General features: G+C 40.0%; 1 protein-coding gene across 4 annotated transcripts in view; it reads right to left on the reverse strand.

The window, feature by feature from the left end:
* Positions 1-11,871, reverse strand: part of MECOM (MDS1 and EVI1 complex locus) — an 86,309-nt gene extending 74,438 nt beyond the window's left edge. For 2 of the 4 annotated variants that reach the window (XM_032224799.1, XM_032224797.1), the window contains exons 1-2: positions 11,762-11,871; positions 8,538-8,672 (exon numbers count right to left, since the gene is read on the reverse strand). The gene's annotated coding sequence lies outside the window, so the exon portion shown is untranslated. Of the gene's footprint in view, positions 1-8,537; positions 8,673-11,761 lie in introns of those variants that run through there. The other 2 variants (XM_032224796.1, XM_032224795.1) reach the window with 1 other exon arrangement.
* Between the last annotated feature and the right edge of the window lie 10,767 nt (positions 11,872-22,638).

The raw sequence follows: 22,638 nt of genomic DNA on the forward strand, positions 1-22,638 counted from the left end.
TGTCTAGAAATTGTATAGGAGGAAGAGAAAACTTTCCTCTTAGTTACAATATGACATTGGCATATTTATGCATCAAATTGGCCCCAATAGCTGCCATCTAATCTGCCTTGAATGCACTGTGCACAGGTAAACACTTGGCCAGATACACATCTACAGCCATTAACAGTTTCTAAACCACACCTTCTCCCACCATGGCTGTTAAGTCCTTTGAAAAGCAGTTTACTCTGCTTTAAAAACTCAGCACAATCAAACCAGTAAGATGAAACATTTAAACTATAAACTGCTACAAATTGAAAAACAGATCAGAATTGCCACCATAACAGCTGAACAAAGTAAATATCTCTAAGAAAAACTGAGAATTTTATAATTCTCCAGTGGATATTGGCAACCAATAACAACACCATACATTTTTCAAAAGGCCCTTTTTGGAGATTTAGTGAAATAAATGTTTTAGTCAATGATACGCTTCTGTTTGATTGAGATAGAGGGGCAGAAATGGAAAATATGGCCTTCTTTTCAGAGATAAGCAACGTGGTGTTTTATACCCTATTTCCCACAACGACTTACCACCAAACCTGTCCCATATAATTGATAGTAGCTAAAGTTTAAAATCATTGAAAGTTTACTTAAAGTCTGTAGAATCTAGGAGTTTAGGAGTGACCAACCACAGGTAGAGTTGGGGCTGCCAGATATTACTTAGTGTAATGAAAACAATACAAGGTATGATTTTCTATTTCTTTGTTCTGATTGAACTTCTGGATATGATTCATGAGCTTGTTATAAATTTTCTTTTAATGATTTCCTCTTTTCAGTTTTTAATATTTATATTCCACACATTCAGAGCCAATTAATCTTCACAACAATCCTGATTAATCTGCTGGACTAAGAAACAGTTGCACAAGCAAACTTTGCAGAGAATCTAAACAAAGATATCCCATGCTAAAGATAGCATTTATTGTATCATAAAGGCTTTAATTGTTTTTAATTGTGTTGGGAAAATTAATATTTGGAAATATTTATTCCTTCTTTGTTAAACAGTTCTAGGATACAATCCTTTGGTCTCCTACTTTGCCACTTACTAAATATAACTGTAGTAGCTAAGGCCAGACTCCTATGCACACTTAAATGGACGACAAATAAAGCTGACCTCTGGAACGATCTCCCCGTGGAGATTCGGACCCTCACCACCCTTCAGGCTTTCCGCAAAGCCGTTAAGACCTGGCTGTTCCGGCAGGCCTGGGGCTGATGATTTCCCAGCCCCACTTGAATTGTTGTGGCTGTTGAGGAGTTTTAATGTTTTTTTTTTGTAATTGTTTTGTCTTGTTTGTTTTTTGTATTACCACCTCCCCTACAAGTTTGTTAGCTACCCTGAGTCGCCCTGGGAATAGGGCGGCATACAAGTTTAATAAACCATAAACCATAAATTCATATGTGAACGGCCATGTCATTCCTTTGGAAGTGTAGACTTCAACTCCCCAGCCAGCATGTCCCTTGGTGAAAATTCTGGAAATTGAGATCTACATATGGAAGATGATCAGTTTGGAGAAGGCTATTTTATATGTGTATTCAAGATTAGCCTTGCTCGTTTTGTGTGCTGTAGGAGAGCACAGATTCACATTTTTAAATCATCAAAGATGGATTCCTTTCTAATTCTTCTCCATCTCTTTCCTCTAAACTTATTTATGCACAACCTGGAATTCCCCCACATGTGTTAGGACTTGATGTGAGTTACTTGCTAATTTTTTGAGAAACAATACAGTGAATAGTAATTGAGGCTTTTGCTATTTGTGACACAGATATCCATCTTTGTACAGTATGATAAAGCTCAGTTAACAAACTTTCTCTCACGAAAAAGGGAGTGTTTAAGAAAGGGAGTGCTTATCAATTAGATTTTCTTGGAAGACTTTAGTGACACAATGCAACCTTGGGTAGAATTCAAAGTGAATTTTCCTCTGTTAATCTAATCATGTTTTCAAAGAGAAAAGGTTGCCAGAAACCAGTGTGAATTACAGTTTACTGGTTCCACATCAGGTGTTTTTAATCTCTATTAAATCCTAAATGTTTACAAGATTTTTAGATAACCATCCATCAACACATTTCTTAATGCTTAGATCACCATTAAGCCTATACAGCTTTGCTTATTGAAGCTTAGCTCTCCAAAAGTTCTTAATGTGTATTAGTAGGATTTGCAATTACATAATTTTTTTTGGGTGGGGGAATCCATTTTAGGAATGGAATGCTTCCTCAAAAATAGCCAATACAAGACCTCTGAACTTGATCTTCAAATACCTCTATAACAGGGGTGTCAAACTCCAGGCCTGTGGGCTGGATGTGGCCTGTGGGTGCTTAGATCTGGCCCACCGGGCTGACCTGGAAACAGTGAAGGACCAGCCCATGATGCTTCTGTCAGCAAAAACAGACCTCAGGAGGGCTTCATGAGGCCCTCCTGAGCTCCGTTTTCATTGGCAGAGGGTTGCAAGAGGCCATCGCAGCTGAAAACGGAGCTCAGGAGCCCATTTTCGCTTGCAGAGCACTTGAGCCACAAGTGACATCATGCTGACCAGGTCCACCCTGGCCGGGCCACCACACAACCCTGATGAGGCCCTCAATTAAATCAAGTTTGATACTCATGCTCTATAAAGCAGGAGTAAATTATATGGTTTCCTCTATATGCCTTAATATTAAATTCTGGACAAGGATTATGATTCCTAAAGTCCAAAATATTTGGAGGACACAAGATAATCTAGCCTTTCACTGAAGTATGAAGGTCTGCTTTCACTTATATCAATTGCGTGCATGTTTCAGTCAGTAATGGGTGAGATTTTCACTACTCTACTTTTGAGGGCCATAAAATTGACCAATACAAGAAAGAAAGGCAGCTTTTTCTGTAGTTGGGTACGGCCTTCAGAATTGGTTGACATCTGGTGTCCTTCAGCTCTCATCTCTGCAAGCTTTCTAGAAAGCTTGCTTTGGCTCTCCATGAGTACAGAATCATTGTTGGAAATTAAAAAAAAAAACATTGTTGTATAGGTACATAATTCAAAGAACAAGGGAAGAAGTAACTTGGTAGCCAATTCCAGCCTTAAATTCTTGTGTCACCTACTCTTCTTCCAAATCATGTTTGGCTTGGTAAACAATGAACATTTGGAACTCTGTTTCTTTACACAAAGAAAATAGTATCTCTGCCAAATAATTTAAGGGAATGAACACTCCAAAGTAGGGCTATATTTTCTAGGGTCAGTCCCAGAGTTAAGAGAATTTTATTGGCAAGGTAAATCCTATGGTTCACATTGCCTTCTCTAGGTCCTTGTAGCACTTCTCGTGGAAGTAAAAAGGAAGTAGAAGATCATATCTGATTTTCTTATCCAGTTCTTGTTCAAAGGATAAAAAGGTATGACAAGAACAGCACGTAAAAGCCAAATTCACAAATTTGGCCAGTAGAATATGGACCTCTGTAAGTTCCTATTGATTTCTAAACATGGAGCCCCTATTGATTGCTACACCAAAAACTGTCCATCCCATGAGAGTTACTTTAAAAAAAACAGCAATGAAAGTATCAATTTCTATAAGAATAATACTGGAAATGCATTGAAATCTATCCTCCACTAAGCAAGTACAATAGCACTGTCAAAGAAATTCAAAAAAGTTGAAAGGTGTATCTTATTTTATGCAAGGAGCTATAAAAATTGGAATCTTTTGTTTTAATGCATCCTTTATCAGAAGGCCTGGCCATCCATACATTTGTCAGCTTCTTATTTATGTTATAAATTAAACGTAATAATAGTTCTTTCTAAATTTATTGCTCTTGTGTATATTAAATACACAATTCTTCAGTAGTGGCCAAGTTCCGTTTTTGAAGTCTTGTAAGAGGTATATCAGTGGCTCTCAGTCTAATCTATAAAACAGTTAAAACAGTTTGAGAACTGTAAAATTGTCAGGTCCTAAATCAGGGTTAGGAGTTATTAAATCAACTAAAATAAACCAGCTTAAAAAGCAACAAAACACTAGCACCCAAGTAAAAAAAAATTTTTAAGTTCGGGATGAAAGTTTCCTCTTTTTTTTAATGAACTTTGCTGGAAAAGATTGGATCTAAAAAATGTTTGATAGACCCGAAGTCTAAAGGAAATTACTATCAATATAAATTCACCAAGTTAAACTTCAGTAACATGAAAATAATTAGTTAGGCCCCCTTGCTGAGCTTGTATACTTATAAAAACATTTTTTAAAAAATTGATAAATATATCAAAAAATTGATAAAATATATCAAAAATTTGATATATTTTAAAAGATCTAGGAAAGTTTGTTTGAAATTTTTTATATATAGACGCTGTATGCTTGAGTAAATATATAATTATTTTTGTGTTTATTTCCAGAGTACAGTATGCTATAGTAAAACATGACTTCAAATCAGACAAAAGTTCCTAAGTAATCTAATTCTGGCATAAGCACTAAAGATGCACCCTCTGTTTTAAAACAAAATGCAGCCCTAAGTACATATATAATGCATATGCTTTTAATATGTAAAATATAAGTAGTCCTCTGTTTCAAAAATTAATCAACTGTTCATTATGTTGATGAAACATAATAATGTCTTTTCAAAAGAGGTTGCTATCATTGTTACATTTACATGGCATCTAAAAATTACTGAGAAGTAGGTTCTTTCTACTGCATTCAATAAGAATTATTCCCTAGTAAGCACATTTACAATTGCACAGTTCTGGAATTCAATGGATTTTTTTCCAACCTGAGGCTGATTAAGCATGCATATATTCAAGATGTACCAGAGATTTCTTATTAATATACATTTTTTTTACTAAACGTCAGTTCTTTTGAATCTGCACTTTCATGCTTGTCACATCAACATTATATTTGTTTCACATGCTGGATGGCAACAGTTTTGTTTTAATAAATAAATGAGAGATATCTACTTGTAAAATGCATGGTGGTCATTGAATGAGCTTATAACCTGTGAACTTCAATAACCATGTTTCAATAACATGGGAGAAGCAGATATCTTACATTTAAATGCAATATATTTGAACAATCTCACTATGCCAGACAAAACCAGGTTCTTAATATTATAATTTTCCAACTATCAAAAGTTAGCTAATAATATAGCTGCAATTAGTTTTTTAAACATGCACTTATATATACACAAATACAAACAATTGCATTATTTCATTGATTTATAACTATGTGAAGTACATACTCCTGCGTTAGATGCTAATTTGTTCTGAACTATCAGCAGCAATAGGACCTTGAAAAGAAAGGCAGAGACATGTCTTAAATCTTAGTATGAAACCAAATGGGCCAAATTTCTTCCTGCATCCAGTAAAAGAAAAAGAAAAATTCTAGCAAATTGCTGAACCGCCTAGCAATTCCAAACTGATTTCAGATTGGAAAATATAAATGTAACTGATAAAACTCCTTTAAAGTACATTATTAGAATTTCTGACATCATATCAGGGGTTTTATGCAGAGAAAAACAGCAATAACCAGTTGCACAGAGTTTGGAATTCATTATTTGTTAGCATCTTGAATTACACTCTTTTAAAAGTTATTAGACATGACAGGAGATAATACGACAGACCTGGGAAATTCTAGATCAACTTTACTGCAAAGGGAGAACGAATCTCCCCCATTAAGTCTTAAAAGTCCTGCTCTACTTCCAATCAAATGAAATATGAGTTGTTTTCAGTATACATATTTTGACTGCATCACATTATTCTGAAGTTGTTCATCTTGGTACAGCTTATTTATACAGTTATAAGAAGGAAGCCTGTTCTACTGTAAAGTTGATCCAAAGCGATGAAATATGACCTTAGAGAGTGGCAAAGAGCTTTGACAAATAAAGTCCAAAAGCAAGTTTAAGCACAAACAGAATACAATTTTTTTCTTCCTTCCTTTCTTCCTTCCTCTGCACTCCCTCCCCCTTTATTTCTTTTTCCTTTTCTTTCTTTCCTTCTCTTTCTTTCTCTTTTCCTTTTTCTTTTCTCCCCTTTCTTTTCTTTCTGCTAGATTTTGAGACATGTTTTGAAAGTCATGTCACCAACACCTTGCGAGTCACATTTGCCACGCGGTCTCTCCAACTTTCAGCCCAGTAAAATAGTGTTCATCTATGATTAGGCCTGATAAAAACTCCTTTTCATTCCTGGTAAAGAAGAGAGTTTCCTACTTATTTTATAGGTTAATTCAAGCTAATTAGACATTAACACAGCTATCGCTAATCATGTATCCCTGCTTGGTCTCAGCAGTTAATAAATGCCCCCATTGCTTGAGATATATTATTAAGTGATCAGGAGAGCTAATTCACCAGTGGCAGCCGTTCTTCCTTATGGATGAATGGGGAGAGTGACAACATGGCAAATAGTACCCTCAGCTGTTTTAGCAGACATTTAATTGTATAAAATCAAATTCACAGCATGTTTCATGATAGTTTACTAAATTCCCATCCATATTTGAGTTGGAGTAATAAAAATGTATTAACCCTGTAGGCTGCCTGACCCTCGACGTCTCTTAACAGAAGAAGCTCAGGTATGGACAATCATTTAGCTTAAAAAAGGATCCCCCAATCTGTTTAATATATGAATAAGTTGGTTTGAAATATTGTGCGTCACATATTAATGTACGTATAATTGTTAACTGCATGTGATTTGTGTGACGTGACTATCATTTTTTTCTTCTTTTAATCACGGCATGCTACCTAAAGAACAAGTAGCTATTTATTTTACAGGTTGAAGAAAGATCAGTTACCCAAATACGAACTACAAGTGGCCCAAGATAAACTAAACATGATTTAGAAAAAAAGAAAAGAGTGTGGCAAGAGTACAGATGCCATTACCAAATGTGAAAAATGTAAACATCAAAAATTAATGAGTTCCATGGGTCCACTCCCAACCGGGTGAAGCTGCTGGAACGGGTGTTCCATATTCTAGATGTGTTTTCTCCTTCCAGTCTGCCATATGGTTTTTGTTTATTTTTAGTACATGATCAAGATGCAGGCCTTAAGCCAGCCCTTCTCCCCCTCCCCCACCTCTTAAATCCATTTGGATTTATTTATTATTATTTTCCTTCTTATCCTCCCTTTCCCCCCCCCCCCACCGGCCAGCTAAACCTTTACTATAGGTAAAATAAATTGAGCACAACACTGCCATTTCCTTTCTGCAATTGCCTGCACAATCTCAGGACGGATCATTTTTCTTTGCCAACCAGACAGCAACATTCTGAATGTATATTTCATTGCTAATGGCCTTTTATTGCTTCTTTACTTGATAGCATGTGGTAAGCCAGAAAACTGATAGGAAGGGCCCAGTTTTTCTGTTTGTTCATCCTTCCTCTACATATTTAGAGGGGGGGGGGGGCTTAAGAGGTCACTGCTTAAAAGATAGATGGCCACAAATTTTAAACAATGCATATGCTATTTTGCCCTGCGGAATTTGTGGGATGCTGTAAACAGCAGAATAGATAAGAACAAACTGATTACAGGAAGGATCTGATTGGCAAGAAACTGTTATCTATTGAAGATTTCTACCTACTTGTGATTTTATTTACCGTGCTATATAAAGGGTAATTAAATAAAATAACAAGTATGAAAACTACACCTGATTTACAGAGCAATTCTCTAAATCTACTGAGAAGCATGTTCCAATTAGTTCACTGATACTGCCCTTGCAGGTAAGTATGTAAGTAAGCACGTACTAAGAAAATGCATAGCGAAGATTGTAGACTCAATCTTTAATATAAAAATGGATCAGGTTGTTTTCCACTCTAAGAAATGGTCATTTATTAATATGAAAAATACTGATATATTTTTTTAAAAAATCCAGTCAACCTCAACTATTTCATCCTATAATTTTTAAAAGGGCAAAAATATGAATTTGTATTCACAGTTAAAATATGTATTTGAATCAAAGACACAAAGACAAATACTATTCCATTCCAAAACAAAGCCACTCAGGAATTCTATCCCTCAAAATTTAAAAGAACAAATATAATCATATTTTAGTTCCTATCATCCTTGACAAGCCTAAATTATCAAGAAAAAGTGAAACCAATTTTGTTAATAATAGAGGGCAAAATTATCCATGTTTACAAAACAAAAATGCCTCATAACTGATAGGTAGCAGATACCCGAATCATATTGGTAAAGTTGTTCTTTTTTTTAAAAAAAAAAAAAAAGCTTTCCATTTCAGAAATGTGTGTCAAATATTTCTAAAATTTAAAACTAAGAATTAAATATTCTAGTTAACCACATTTTAATTTCCAAATATTAAAAGCACACAAAAGCAGATAACTTCACATATGTATAAAAATATGCATCCTGTGTTTCACTCTTAAAATAAATGTAGCCAAAAATGTATTAACATGGGTAGCAATGCTTTTGTAAACGTATATTTTGCTTTTAAACTGTTTCATCTCCTTCACACCTCTATCCAATAATTACACTAGCACACATGGACAACTTGAGGTTGGCTGCTATTTTGTTTTCTCCCATGGAAAGCTGCTAAAAATAAGTTCAGAAAATGTTCACTACATACCTGATCACTTATTTGACATGCAACAAGATTAGGTTGATAGTAGCATCCAGCAAATTTGATATACTTTAGCCAATTTCCTACATCTGGCTGGCTGGCATCAATGCAGAATTTCACATTGTAATGCTCATCCAAGATCTAGAGAGAAAACAGAAAACAAGACATTGCTGTTGCTTTGGTCTCATTCAGATATTTTGAAAATAAATCACAGTCCTTCAAATAAACAAACAGAAAAGAGCTTAAGTGTGTTTTATAATGAAGTATGCTTCTTCAGTGGACTTCACAAAAACAATTAAATGGGACCCAGTAATTAAAAGACCAATTACTCTGTCACAGCTATACCTCTTGCAATATATTTGTCTATAATCAAAATACAGTGGAAAAATCCCAAGAGTTCTTTAATGAAAACTCATATGAATAGTCCTGACTTTTTACAAAATTACAAAATGTTAGGTTTGATTATTGGCAAACAAATGCAAAATTGGCTAGCGTCATATTTGTAAATTGTCTCTTAACAGTTTACATTTAATATATCTTTTCCAATACAAAATTTCATAGGTTAGAAAAAGACTAGGTTTAGAAGAAGTAATTGTTCTTTAAGTTTTATATAATATGCGGTCAAGGGATAAAACTGCAAGAATTGCCTAATAACAGGGCCCCTTTTATACCACACCAAAGAAAATAAATACAGTGAAGTGTAAACACTTGTACAGAATGTAGCTGCTTTTGGCATATGCCCCTAAATTGATTCAGATGAAAAAATATTGCAAACTTAATGTGATTGCTACAGGTTATAGTAGAAATAATGCATCATAACAATATTATAAAAAAGCCTAAATATTATAATACAACATCACAATCTGCCTGTCTAGAGGCCTCATCTGAGATTTCAGCTAAGTATGTCAAAATGTACATTAAGACTCCTTAGTGTCACAGATTTTCCATGTCCGGTTTTAGACAAAACCTCATGGTAAAATTGCAAAAACAAAACAAAACTACCCTCACTATCAACAACAACAAAACACCACCAAACCAATATAAGTTTATGGAAAATTGTAGAAGGGAAGAGATTATGCAAAGACTGACACGTAAAATACATGTTTAGATTCATAGCAATTCTTGTTTTTGAACGGTATATATCTTAAGAATCCTGGTACCTTTTGTCATCTTATATAATAAAATCCTAAATTAAGTTTCCTCTGAAAGACTAAACAATCTCAGATCCTAGCTCCAATTCAGCAATTAAATGAATCTAGTGGATAAAACTACGGTATTCTGGCTCACCTGAGGTTAAAGTCAAAAATTGGAGGGCAATATGTTCCTAGCCCGAAAGCATTTTTCACCAAGAGTTCAGGTAATCACCCAGAAGCATTTTTAGATCATTAACTCTTCACAAAACTTCAAGAGGCACAAAAAGCCCAGGGCACAGGCAACGGAGCACTAAGAAAGTGCCTCTTGTATGTTTTGTTAAGCAGCAGGCACTTAAAACCAACAAGGGTGCCACCAATTTTTAATGTTTAAGTGCATGCCCCGAAAAGAGGGGCCGGCCAGGGGTGAAAACCCACTTCAAAGTCAATTTCAGGAGAAGAATTAAGCCTTGGAATCTTTTTACACATGGGGCTTGTGCATTTGGCCCAGCGCCTCCACTGCACGCAGAAAGAAAAGTTGAGTTTTCAGCTTCCAGAGCAAAAATTACTTCCACCTCCTCCCTCCAGAAGAAACCCACTACCTCATAACTGTCCCCTGAGACTTTGGCTGGATCATCTGGGAGGCAACCAATAAAAAAAATGACGCAAAGTAAAATAAAATAAAAACCAGTCCTTTGGGTGACAATGCCCAAGGAACAAAACCAGTGTGCTTCAGAACAGCTTCCTTGTGTTCAGAGAAATGGCTTGTGGACACAGGGCAGAGGAATACTTTGCACATATATAGAATAAAGACGAGAGTGCAGGAGGCCAATCCAGATTTATCTGGGCCTCTTCCTGAAGTCCAGGAAGAACTGGGCAGGAGGCTATTGGAAATGGATAGATGAGTTATGCTGCCTTTCAAGCACTTATCCTTTTCCTTAAGGACACCCTCTGATTGTTCCCACCCCATCCCCACTTTTCAGAGGTGCCACTTTTCAAATGTCCATTCAAGATCCAGAAGTTCTATTAATCAAGAGAATCTAGGCAGCGTAAAAGGACTGAAAGCCTTCTAATCCCACACCTTGAATATTCATTTTTCATTTAGACTTCTTCAAACGCAAACTATTTCTGAAGCAGGAATCCCCGCAACCCACCCCTAAAGTTCAAGATCAGGGTTTGGGGACTGGTTTGCTTCCTCTCTCCCACCCCCCTTCCAGTTGCTGCATTTGAACAAACTGGTAGCTTTTGGGTAGAAAAAAAAAGTAAAACTGCTTCAGGTCGCGACCCTTCACTTTCTCTGCCTTTCCCAACCTAGTCCGCCTAATGCCACTGATTGATTTATTCCGTTCTCTTTCTTTCTTCCTCCCTTCATTCATGCCGTGGCATAGCGCTATACTTATTCGAGTTCTTTATTTCAAAAGATCAAGAGAAGCCTTCTGCCCAGTGGATTAAAATCAATCAAACCTGCCAGACTTTCTCGCCAAAACACATTTAGAAGCAAAAAAAAAAAGCGGGGAAAGGAAGGAAAAAACGCTCCAAGAACCGCTTCGCCCTTAATTCTTAACTTCTCACCGAATCGCTGCAATCGACCGCTTGGCTACTAACCTGCAATATAAGTAGTACGGCGGCGGTTTCCCGGTTGCATGAGGAATTCGGATCCACAGAGGGATTTTTTTTTTAACCTGTTCCCTAATTTTCCGCGTGGGCCTCCTTTAAGCAAGAACCGAGATTCGTGGGGAGATGGACGGGAGTCACATCTCACCCCCTCTTTCCCGCCCCACACCTCTCGCTGTCTCCCCCCCCCTCCCACCCTTCGAAGCCTTTTTGGCCCCAGCGACAGATGACAACAGCTGCAGGATCGACCGTTTGGGGAGGGGGGAGGGGAGGAGAGCAGCGCCGGAGGAAAAGAAACAAAGGTTCTTATCTTAAGCTTTGTGGGTGACGTTTTTTTTGGGGGGGGAGAGAAAGACACAAACCGCACCGGGGGGGGGGGGAGAAGACAGCGAAAGTTGTCCGGGCCTCGTGGAAACAACACCCCCCCGCTCCCCGCGCGCGCTCCTTCTCCTCCTTCTGAAGAGACGGCGCGTGCGATCGTCTTACCTTGCCCGGCTCAGATCCCGACGTTTCTCCCCCAAAAATCCTTCCTTTCCTTGGAATGGGGTGGGGGGAGCGATGGGTTGGAGAAAGGGGGGAAAGGGAGGATTGCAAAATAAAACAATAACAATAACGCCAACCAATCCTTCAAACAGCTGTCAGCAACCTCTCCTGAGGAGATTTCTACATCCGCCCCCCCAGCTGCCTTTACGCGCCCTCCCTTCTTCCTAGGAGCTTTCGCAGCAGTCCTCGCTGGCCAAAGAAAGGCGTCTAGGAAACCCGGCGCAGTCCCGCCGGCTCGGCTTCCTGAAGTGCTCGAATTCCTTCTCCGGCATTTGGGGCGGACTCGTGGTGAGGGGGGGGGGGAGGGAGAGACTTTCTTCGCCTCGCTTGAAAACTTCTCAGGGTCCTCGCCCGGCTTGGGGCGTGGAGGAAGGGGGGGGGGGGTGAGGAAACGTTGGGGAGAATTGGGGGGCGTGGGGGGGGGACACACTCCGCGCTCTTCGCCGAGAAAGCGAGTCTCAGGCAGGGGGCCGTCGGTGGCGAGCAGACGCGGGGGCCAGAAGACGCGCGGCGATCGCTTTAATTGTCCCCATTGATTGCCGAGCCCGGCGTGTTAATTTCTTCCCTTTCGCCCGGCGTGCCCTCTGGCTGGCTGGAGCTCGCCGGAGGGAGGGTGGGGAGCGAGGATTGGGCGGGTGGGGGGGGGATGGAACGGACAGGACGAGCCTCTCTGAAGTGGGTGGGTGTGTGGGTGCGCGCGCGGGGAGGGGGGGGGGGGGAAGAGGTTGGATCTGCGTGGAGTCCAGAGAAAGTTTACCCAGGCTGAGGGAGGGCTCGTGCGCGCGCGCGGGCGCGGGCGCGCGAGGAGGGGGGAAAAAAATAACTTCCTTTTCACTTCGCCGCCGCCGCCGCTTGATCACAAGGGAGGAGAAAAAGCGTGTGAGCCAAGGGAGAAAAGGGGGGGGGGAGTTCTCCGGGTGTCTCCTCCCGCGCTGCGCGCCCCGCTTCCGAAGAGCTCTGGGGACAGGACCCCCTCCCTCTCTCTTCTCCCCTCCCCCCCCCCCCACTTTCCTCTCTCTCTCTTTGCCCCGCGAGCTGCCTCTTTAAGCAGAAGTTGCAGAGGGAGGGAAAGGAGCAGGCTGGAGAGGGTGAGGGGAGTGAGGTGGAAGTGGAGGGGGGGTGACGAGGAGCGGGGCGAGCCCCAGAAGAGGTATCTCTTTTCCCTCCCCACCTCGTCGCCTCCGCCGGCCGCTCGGAAGCCAGACAGAGGCTCCTCTTTCAGTCAATTTTTAAAGTGACAGCCGCCTCCTCTGGCGAGAGAGGTCACAAAAAGGTCGCCCAGGCAGAAGCCCTCGCCCGGCAGACTGATTACGGATGCGCTCGGCCCCGGGAAACGTGTCCGTCCCATCCAGGTCACTGGCGGCCAATCGGGAGACCTGGCTTGGCTGGGAGCGGCGGCGGGGGGGGGTTGTTAAGGGAGGGGGCAAGCCCTCCCTCGACCTTTTTTTTTTTTTTTTTTTTGCAGGGAAGCCTGAAAAGGGGGCGGGAGGGAGACGTCCCATTGCCCCCTCATTCTGCTCCAGTGGTGTCTTAGAAAGTGCAGCGCTCTCTCGCTCCGGTTATGTTGATTTAAGGCGAGTTTTACGCACGCTTTAAGTTTAGTTTTGAACGGGCAGCCTCGGTTAGAAGCGAGGAGGCAAGGAGGTGAACTTGCACCCGCTGGTATCTGGGGCTGCTTTTTATTGCCGCGGGTTTTGGCGGCTTCGACTAAGCAATCGCAAAACTTGGCAAATGGAATCGCTGGCGATTTACGCGCATTTCATGCAAGCGATCCACGCCCGTCTCTTTAAAGACTGTTAATGACACCAGTAGCATTTTGCAAGGCTTATATTTGACACTTGCTAACCAGGATTTGACTCCCTCCCACTCCCGCGTTCAACATTTTTCATTCTCCCTCTTTCACTTTGTAAAATGCAGGAATTTTGATATTAGAGCTTTAGAGCGAAAAAGCGCAGCGGCATTTTTAAGCGGGTTGGCGGTACAGACCTTTAAAAAAAACGTTTTTCGTATGGAAACCTATAAAAACATACGAAGCAAATTTACAGAAAGCAGTATTCTCGACTTTTCTGAGATTAGTTCCAAAAGGGGATAACCAAGTTTTGCTGCTTGCCGTTCTTTGCAGAATACAGGCGCCTTAAGCCAGCATTTCATGTTACCAAAAAAAAAAAGTAAAAAAAACAAAACAAAAACAAAACAAATCCAGACAGAAAGAGAGTCCTGGTTTTCGGATTAATAACTTCATCCTCTCACAGGCGTTCTTCGGCTGCCTATTCGGGACAACTGTCTCTTTCCCCGTTTAACTGAGTTAGTGGGACTGCAAACTGGGCTTTATCCCGGTCACAGAACAAAGTAGAACGATTCCCAACGAACTGAACTTAGCGACGACGGCCATCCAAACGCCATCCAAATTCAGTAGTTTTAACAATAAACGTTGCTTTGCAATTTTACATGCGCGCGGGCATCCATTCAGACCACGCGAAGAAACTAGGAAGGCCTTGAGAAAGATACAGGGCTCGAGTGTGCGCCAGCCATACGGATGCCAACAAATAATAGGGGAGGGTTTGGGGCTTCTACTCTGTGCCATCCCACTTATATTTTTTATCCTTTTTTTTTAAAGCGTGCTGGGCTAATTTCTTAGCCTCCCCGAAACTCCAAATGTGGGGGGACCAGAGCCTTCAACAGCTGGGGAAATGATGGTGGATAGGGCCCGAAGCAGCTTGGGAATGTCGGGGGTGGGAGGGAAGAGAAGGGGAGAGGGCAGGTCACCAGGGGCCAGTGGCCCAAGTGACAAAAGATGCTGATTAATTCGTCTGAGCGGCCTGTTATCGGTGACACCGAACGGTCATTTTGGAGAACGCCCATTGTTCCGAAAGGGGAGGCCAAGAGAAGTGGGCAGAGAGCGCGCCCGGCGTTCGTGGCCCATTCGGCCAAGGGCGGAAGGAAGCCGTGGGGTGGGAAAAGATACCTCTGTGTAATAATCATAATAATTAAAAAAAAACCTTGGAGACTTTTCCAACGGAGTTGAAGTTTGGGAGGTTTCTACAGCCCCCTCCCACACTCCCCACTTTCGATTTCTTGCCACTTTGGATGCCTCGTCTCTCTCCTCTTTTTTTTTTTTAATTTAGCCATAAATTGGAGCCGTTCGAGCTCTGAGCTGTTCTATTTTCTCCCTGTCAGAATGAGGGATTTGCTTTATGATGCATTGTGTATTAAATACAAGTAATCTGGGAAACTGATGGCTCCAGAGCCCCCAAACGCGGAGCCAGAGCCCAGGTTCCTTTTCTAAGCCGGGCGACGCCGAAGTTCACACACCTTCCAGCCCAGCCCTCCCCCCCTCCCACCGCATCCTCCGCCGCCAATGCTTGGGTTGAGCCCCGCGTAGAAGCCCTTTCGCCGCGCTACGAGGAGGAGAAGGAGGAAGCGGCGAAGAAAGAAAAAGCCTCCGGGCGCAAAGACAAGGATTGCGCGGGAGAAAAGGCTCCGGCGGTGTTTGCTCTGCGATCCCCGGGCAAACAACCGCGCGGAATCCGCGGCACCGACTTCGGTCCCTGGATTGGAAGGAGAGACGCCAAAAAAAGGAGCAATGGCGGCTCCCAGCCGGAAGATGGCGTTGCGGGCTGGTCTAGCGGCCTTTTGCCTTTTAGTCTCAGCCGAAGCGCTCAGCGCTGATGGAGTCGCCCAAGAGTGCAGTCGAAACCCAGTTAAAACAAGGGCAGCTTTACCCCCCCCCCAACTACTTGCAGGAGGACACGGTCAGAGGGACCCTCCACAGTTTCCCTTCATAGTACTTGTGGACTACACTTCCAGTTATCCCCAGCAATTTCTCTATGTTATTCTCTTCGTAGTGCTTGGACTACACATCCAGTCATCCCCAACAAGGAGAGGTTGAACTGGCCAAGAATGATTGAAGCTGTTTGGGCAAGTTCTCTGAAGAATGCCAAGTCTATGTGGGCATAGAGTGAGGTGTTTTTTTTTGTTTTTTAAACTTTTTTCCTTTGTTTTCAGTAGCACCCAAGAAGTCTGGGAAATAAAGTAACAAAAATGATAATCTTTTATCATCTCCATCTATGAAGCTTCTGCACATGTTTTTTTACTGTATACCTCACATCTACTCCTTAAAAGTGGGCAGACATCTCAGAAAATGCTAACAATACACCCATCAGAAGATCAGAGAGGGGACTTACAAAACTACTATCAAACTCGCAACACAAATACCTGCCCAAACCTTTGAGAAACATAGAATGAAAATAGGATAGTCACTATTCCTAACATGGTTGATTCATAAAATCTAAAATCCAGACTTTGTACATTTCAACACTTCTATATGAAAGACTATCACTATTATAGGCGAGCATTTGTTATAAACTTCAGTTGTATTAAAAATACAAACATCTACTGCACATTTTATAACAGCATTTCTTGCATGTGTAAAGAGTGTGTTACTGCATGATGGTCAACTGGATTGACTTCTGTCTCCAGATTTTGAAATTAGAAATTCTTCAACATATCTTTGAACATTGTAAATGGATGGAAGGTGGATTACTTTAAGGCAATGTTTCTTAACCTTGCAACCTCTAAGATGCCTGGACTTCAACTCCCAGAATTCCTCAGCCAGGTGGCTAACTGGAGAATTATGGAGTTGGTGTATACATTTTAAACATGCTAATAAGGTTGAGAAACAGTGCTTTTAGCCTTAGCCAGGGGAAATAATGCCAGAGAGTAAGAGATACTAGGGATGAATTAAAGACCTAGCAGATGTATTCAGTGCTACTTGACTAGCTTTAACAAGGGTTAGGGACTTGTGTATGTGGCTTGATATGTTGTGTAAACCTAACTGTTAGGTATGTTAGGATCCCAGGCATGGCCAAATTGAGAAAATGGGATTAATTCCTATCAGATTTTTGTCCCACCTTTTTTATATATAACTCAAGTCGGAAAACTCACTTTTTGCCTCCATGATAATAACTGTTCAGTATTATTAACTTTATAGTAAAATGGAAATTAAGTGGTTGTGCTAACAAAGGCGAAGCTCCAACTGCAGACATGTTCTTGCAATATAATCGTCTAGTAAAGAGCAATGGTGGCTATCATTACTCCAGCCAATGCCAGCACATGAATAGTGAACGAGATTGGAAGGAGATGCATAATGTGACATCACTCAGATCATCATCACCATCATCATCCAAGAGCAACACATGAGTAACGTGATATAGCACATCTATGGAGATTCTGTCATCCAGGTCATCATTGTCCCAAAGGTGCATTGGACTTTCTGTTTTTTCTTTTCTTTTCTTTTTCTTCTTTGAAGACATTTCGCTTCTCATCTAGAAGCTTCTTCAGAAAGTCCAGTTGCCTCTTGGGCGAAAAAAAAAGCACATTTGGAACCCCTACTGATTATTTCCCTTGTCTCGGTTTTGTGGGTACTTTTTAAGAAGATGGTGGCTTACTGACTTACTTACTCCTTAGGTGTTCCTCACTTTCCCCATTCTCTGTTGCTGGTCCAAAGCTCCCTCTTTTTTCCCCAATAGGAAAAACAATCCCAAACAATCTCAGAAAAAAATTGACATCAAAATGCACTGTAGATGTGCTGACCCCTGAGAAGTCTTATTAATAGGGAACTGCATAATATTTCAATTAGAATGGGGAGTTCCTCAATTATTTTATTTATTGTGTCTCACCGTTATTATTTTCCAAATAACTCAAGTGGAAACAAATCCAATACACCTCCCTACAATAATAACCTGTGACGTGAGTTGGGCTGGGAGAGAGTGGACATAACAAGCTTTCATGGCTATGGGAGGACTTGAACTCACAGTCTCCCACTTTCTAGCCTGGTGCCTTAACCATTAGACCAAACTGATTCTTACCCAGTGATTATATGGAATGAGAGGAAAACACTTTTTAAGGCCCAGTTCTCTGTCTCATAAATGTCCAAGAAATACCTGGGAGAAAACTGACGTTGGCTTTCAGGTAAGTCTTTTAGGATATAATATAGAGACCTGGCAATATATAAAAGGGGCTCATGATATTGATTGTACTCTGATCTCCTAAATAAAAGAGAATGCACAGAATGCCTTGTATTACTCAAGTTTCCTTTCGGCTTCAAAAAACAAGATAGAAACCCACCCTCAAATTCTTCTTTGTCTGTGATTTGTCCAGAGTGCCATCATTTCTTCAGAAAAGCTAGTGGCTGTAACTCCCAGAGTTTTTCAAGCAACTGTTTATTTAAAATAAGCCTCCATAATAATGGCAGCGAGACATAAGTACAGCAGTCTGGTAGCTATTCCCACCAGAGTGTAAACTGATGCCTCTTTTAAGCCTTTAAACTCGAGGGCTGTCCCCAAAGTAAAAGTTCCCCTAATGGAGACCCTATGGAAACAGCACATTCCAGCACATCGTTAAAGAAAAGAAGAAAAGAAAAAAAAGGCAGGGAAAGTAAGACAAAATAACTGTCCACTGCTAATAGGCTTCCTGGGGAGGGCAGCAGTTCTGCGAGGGACAGTGCTAAGAGGGAGGAAAGGATGCAGGCGGGGTGAGAGAGAGAGGGGTGGGGGGGAGAGACAAGCTGATGGCATAATTATTTATTTTTAAAAAATATATCATTGGATCAGTAGCACATATTTTAATGTCTTTTCTGCACAGCTGGTTAATAAGCCAAGTTTATAAGAAAAGAGAAAAAGAAAGAGAAAAAAAGACTTTTCTCTTTTTTCAAAGTTATTAATTAAAAACGTATGACCTAATTTTTAAAAACATTAGATCATTTGCCCATTTTAATTGTGCACTAGAATAAATTCATGGCAATAAGATTACAAAAAAGCAAAAACCATTAAACGAAATGCGGCTCAATGTTTTGTTTACTTCTTAGTATATCTCTTTTGCACCCCTAACTCTTCTTTTAAGGGATACTGACTTACGTGCAAAACCGAAGTTGATTCTATTTTCTGTACTGTCCCCAAAGAGAGAAGGAAAGCAAAGGAAATTAAAGGCTTTTTTTGGGGGGGGGGTAATAATAATAATAATAATAATAATAATAAATAATATCTCCCCCGGTCTGGAAATGGGCCCGACTGAAAGCATGTTAATCTCCACATCAAGAATTTTGGTTCTTCTGAAGAAGACAGAAGCCCCTGCTGCTTTGCCCTGCACTTCATAAATCACATCTTTATGGGGACAAGGTCAGGGGCACCTACAGCTCAGACATGGGCCCCTCGCAGTGGCTCGAAGGACTTCGGCATGTTTATTCTCTCGCTTAGATCTCTGAGGAGTAATCCAGCACGCTTCTAATTACTTTTGATTATTTTCATTTGCCGGGGTCAGTCTGAGCTTGGCCAGGAGTGCTGGAGGCTTGATTTTCTGCAATATCTTTTTTTTTTTCCAGGACAGTGGTGTAGGTTTTCAAAATTAGCACCCCATTATTGTCCAGGCATATGATATGCTAGTAAGTAGCAGATCCCTTGATGCTCTGTTGCCAACTTAACTTGTTTCTTGGATTTAATTAAATGCAAATTATCGAAGTGGGATATGAGAATTGAGATTTGGATCAGTTAATTTTTGTGTGTGTGTGTGTGTTTTCTTTAAAGAAAAACAATGATACTTCCGCACAATACTCAGAGGCAAAACAATTACTGTATATGTTTAGAAGATAACATTTTCCTCTTTTGCTTTTAACTAAAAATACAGAGTTAATAATAACAATACAGGCATGAAAGCCCCAAATGACGTTTTTGAAAATATATTTTTATTTCCTTAAAAAAAAGTCTTTGTCCAAGAAACAAGAACTATAAATAAGGAGTTAAAAATAATAATAATATATAATAATACAGGCATGAAAGCCCCCAAAAGCATTTTTGAAAATATATTTTTGCTTCCTTAAAGAAAGGCTTTGCCCAAGAAACAGAATTATTTAAAAATGATTTGTTTGATTAAATTCATTATTCTTGTAAACAGAAAAGTAACTTGAAGCAGAAATCTTTTAACAGTAGCCTTAGAGTTGTAAATCATTTGTATATACTTATAAAAAAGAATGTTCTTTTCTAGGTACAAAATTTTTAACAATAAAATATTAACTCGTCAGATTTTTAAAATCTAAATATTGTGCACATTGTTTTCATAAGGATATAAAACACATGTGCACAAATAGGATTTCTAACACAGGATTTCTTTGGGGTAAATATGCAGTGGAATTACTCTGCAGTTGCAAATATATATGTTAACAGTTCAAGTTCAATTGTTATCTCAACTGAGAAAGTGAGATTATTCTCTTCAAATATGAAGATTAATGCCACTTGAAAAAACATTTCTCTTCCATCAATATATTATTTCTATATAAAGTCTAAATACATATAAAAAGCTTTCATCAGAATCCTTCAAGTAGAAGCAGAACATAGATACGATACTGAGTTTGTATATCTCAATTGGCCCACACAACACATACATCTCTTTTAAACATCTTGCACTTTTCAAATTAGTGTGTGTTGTCACAGAAGAGTAGAAAGAAGGAAAAGCAAAGAGAATGAGTGATACCCCCAAATTTTAAGATGAATATTTCCAGTTGAAAATATTCTGGGGAAAAACATAGTGTGGACTTTTTCTCAGGTGCCCAAAGAATCCAGTTATTGCAAATACTGATGTAACATAAGTGACTTCAATAAACCTCTCCTCAAATAATAATAATAATACCTTGCCCTTTTGTTTTTTTCCAATATTAGTTTATATTTGTAATTCAGTAATAGACCAAATAGGTTTTAAAATCCACATGTTAAAGGGATAACAAGTTAAAATAAGGAAGGAGTTGGCAAAGCATTTGAAAAAGATGTTTGACAAAATGTGTTAGCCTGAGCATGCAAAATATTAAAGTAGCTGAATTTCTAGCTGTTTAAAAGATAATATCTCCCTGTATATGACTGAGCTGAATTTCATCACTTGTTGGTGGCCCTAGCAGAAATATAATCTGTGCTGGCCCAGAAATATCAGGGACAAGCAGCTGTGTGAACTGTTTTGCTTTACTGCTTTCAGGATTTTTTAATGCATGTATTGTTACTTTTAAGATGACATCCAAATCAAACACAAGGGTACATAAGTGGCGATGATGCCAAAACAATGATGCACATGATGTCTTGCAAATATTGGCATTATGTACTTAGCACCTAGCACTTGATGCAAATAGACAAGTCATAAGGTAAAGGTTCTCATTGTACATATGTGCTAATCGCTCTAGGGGCGGGTGCTCATCTATGTTTCAAAGCCGAAGAGCAGCGGTGTCTGAAGAGGTCACCGTGGTCATGTGGCCAGCATGACTAAATGCCAAAGGCGCACAGAACACCGTTACCTTCCCACCTAAGGTGGTTCCTATTTTTCTACTTGCATTTTTACATGCTTTCGAACTGCTAGGTTGGCAGAAGCTGGAACAAGTAACGGGAGCTTACTCCCATTAAACGGTGCTAGGGATTCGAACCACTGATCTGCTGACCTTTCTGATTGACAAGCTCAGCGTCTAAGCCACTGAGCCACTGCGTCCCTTAATAATAAGATAAGACACAGCAGTTCTTTGATGTCCAGTATGTGGTTTCATTCCCTCTCCTCTTGGTGACTGTGACAATACAGGAATCAAAAAGGTTTTAATAAAGGCAAACAATAAACACAAACTTGCCATATGAGGTTTGCTCAAATAATAAAAGTAAACATCCAATAAGCAGAGGCAGTAAATGGTCGTCCTTGATCTATAACCACAAGTGGGACCAGAATTTCCATTGCTGAGCAAGGAGGTTATTAAGTGAGTTTTGCCTGAAACTTTTCCTTCTTTTTTTGCTATGGTTCAGTGAATCACTGCAGTTGCTAAGTGAATCACATGTTCATTAAGTGAATCTGGCTTTTCTCATTGACTTTGCTTGATGCAAGCTGGATGGGGACGTCACAAATTGCACTCAGAGAACCCCAGGATTCTGCACCTGGAGTAAATACATGCCCTCGCTAAATGATCTAAATTTTGATCATGTGCCTATGGAGAAGCTGCACTTTTTCTGGGCTGTTTTAGCTTCAAATGTTTGCTAAATGAATGGTTATAAGTTGAGAACTTCCTGTACTCTCCAACAATAATCCAATAAAGCAGAATTCAAGAAGAAACCACAAAGAACAAACTGGTTGCTTTCTGAAACTTGTAAACCCATTTCAATTTCAAATTTTTAGAGCATACCCACCAATGTTTGCATTGTGAGTCAAATATCGACAAGAAGCTCACTTTGTGTATGCAAGCTTTCTATCTTTTCAAACAACTCAATAGCAAAGTGACTTTTAATCTGACCTGATAGGTTGATAATAAAGAGACATTAAATTCAGAGTTATTGGAAATTATACTGGAATTAGATTAAGGTCAGTAACAAAGACATAAACAATAGCAAAGGCATTCTATTGCCCATAAACCAAATCTTCTCAGGAAGCTGAACCTTTCAGCGAAACAGAGCCATCCAATTCTTTTCTAGAGAGAATTCTAATTATAATGATTAATTCTTTGCCATAGAGGCTGTGGCCTAAAACTTGATAAAAAGCCTTGCTAAAGGCAACATAAGGATCAGCCTTGTCTGCAGAATTATGACCTCACAGCCAAGTTGTGACAATGGTGCTAAATATCATTTATATTTAGCAGTGAAATATGAGAGGGATTGTTGCAGATTTGTTAAGTCAGTCTGTGTGAACTAAAACTTTATCAGCTAAGAAGGTATTCTTGAGAACAAACAAGTCCAAAGTTTCACACTGACAACTGGATGGTGGCATTACCAATACTGAATTGTTACCATGTCTAAGGCTCCACTTTTCCGCATTTT

The sequence above is a fragment of the Thamnophis elegans genome, chromosome 10, assembly GCF_009769535.1.
Source record: "Thamnophis elegans isolate rThaEle1 chromosome 10, rThaEle1.pri, whole genome shotgun sequence".
NCBI classification, from domain to species: domain Eukaryota; kingdom Metazoa; phylum Chordata; class Lepidosauria; order Squamata; family Colubridae; genus Thamnophis; species Thamnophis elegans.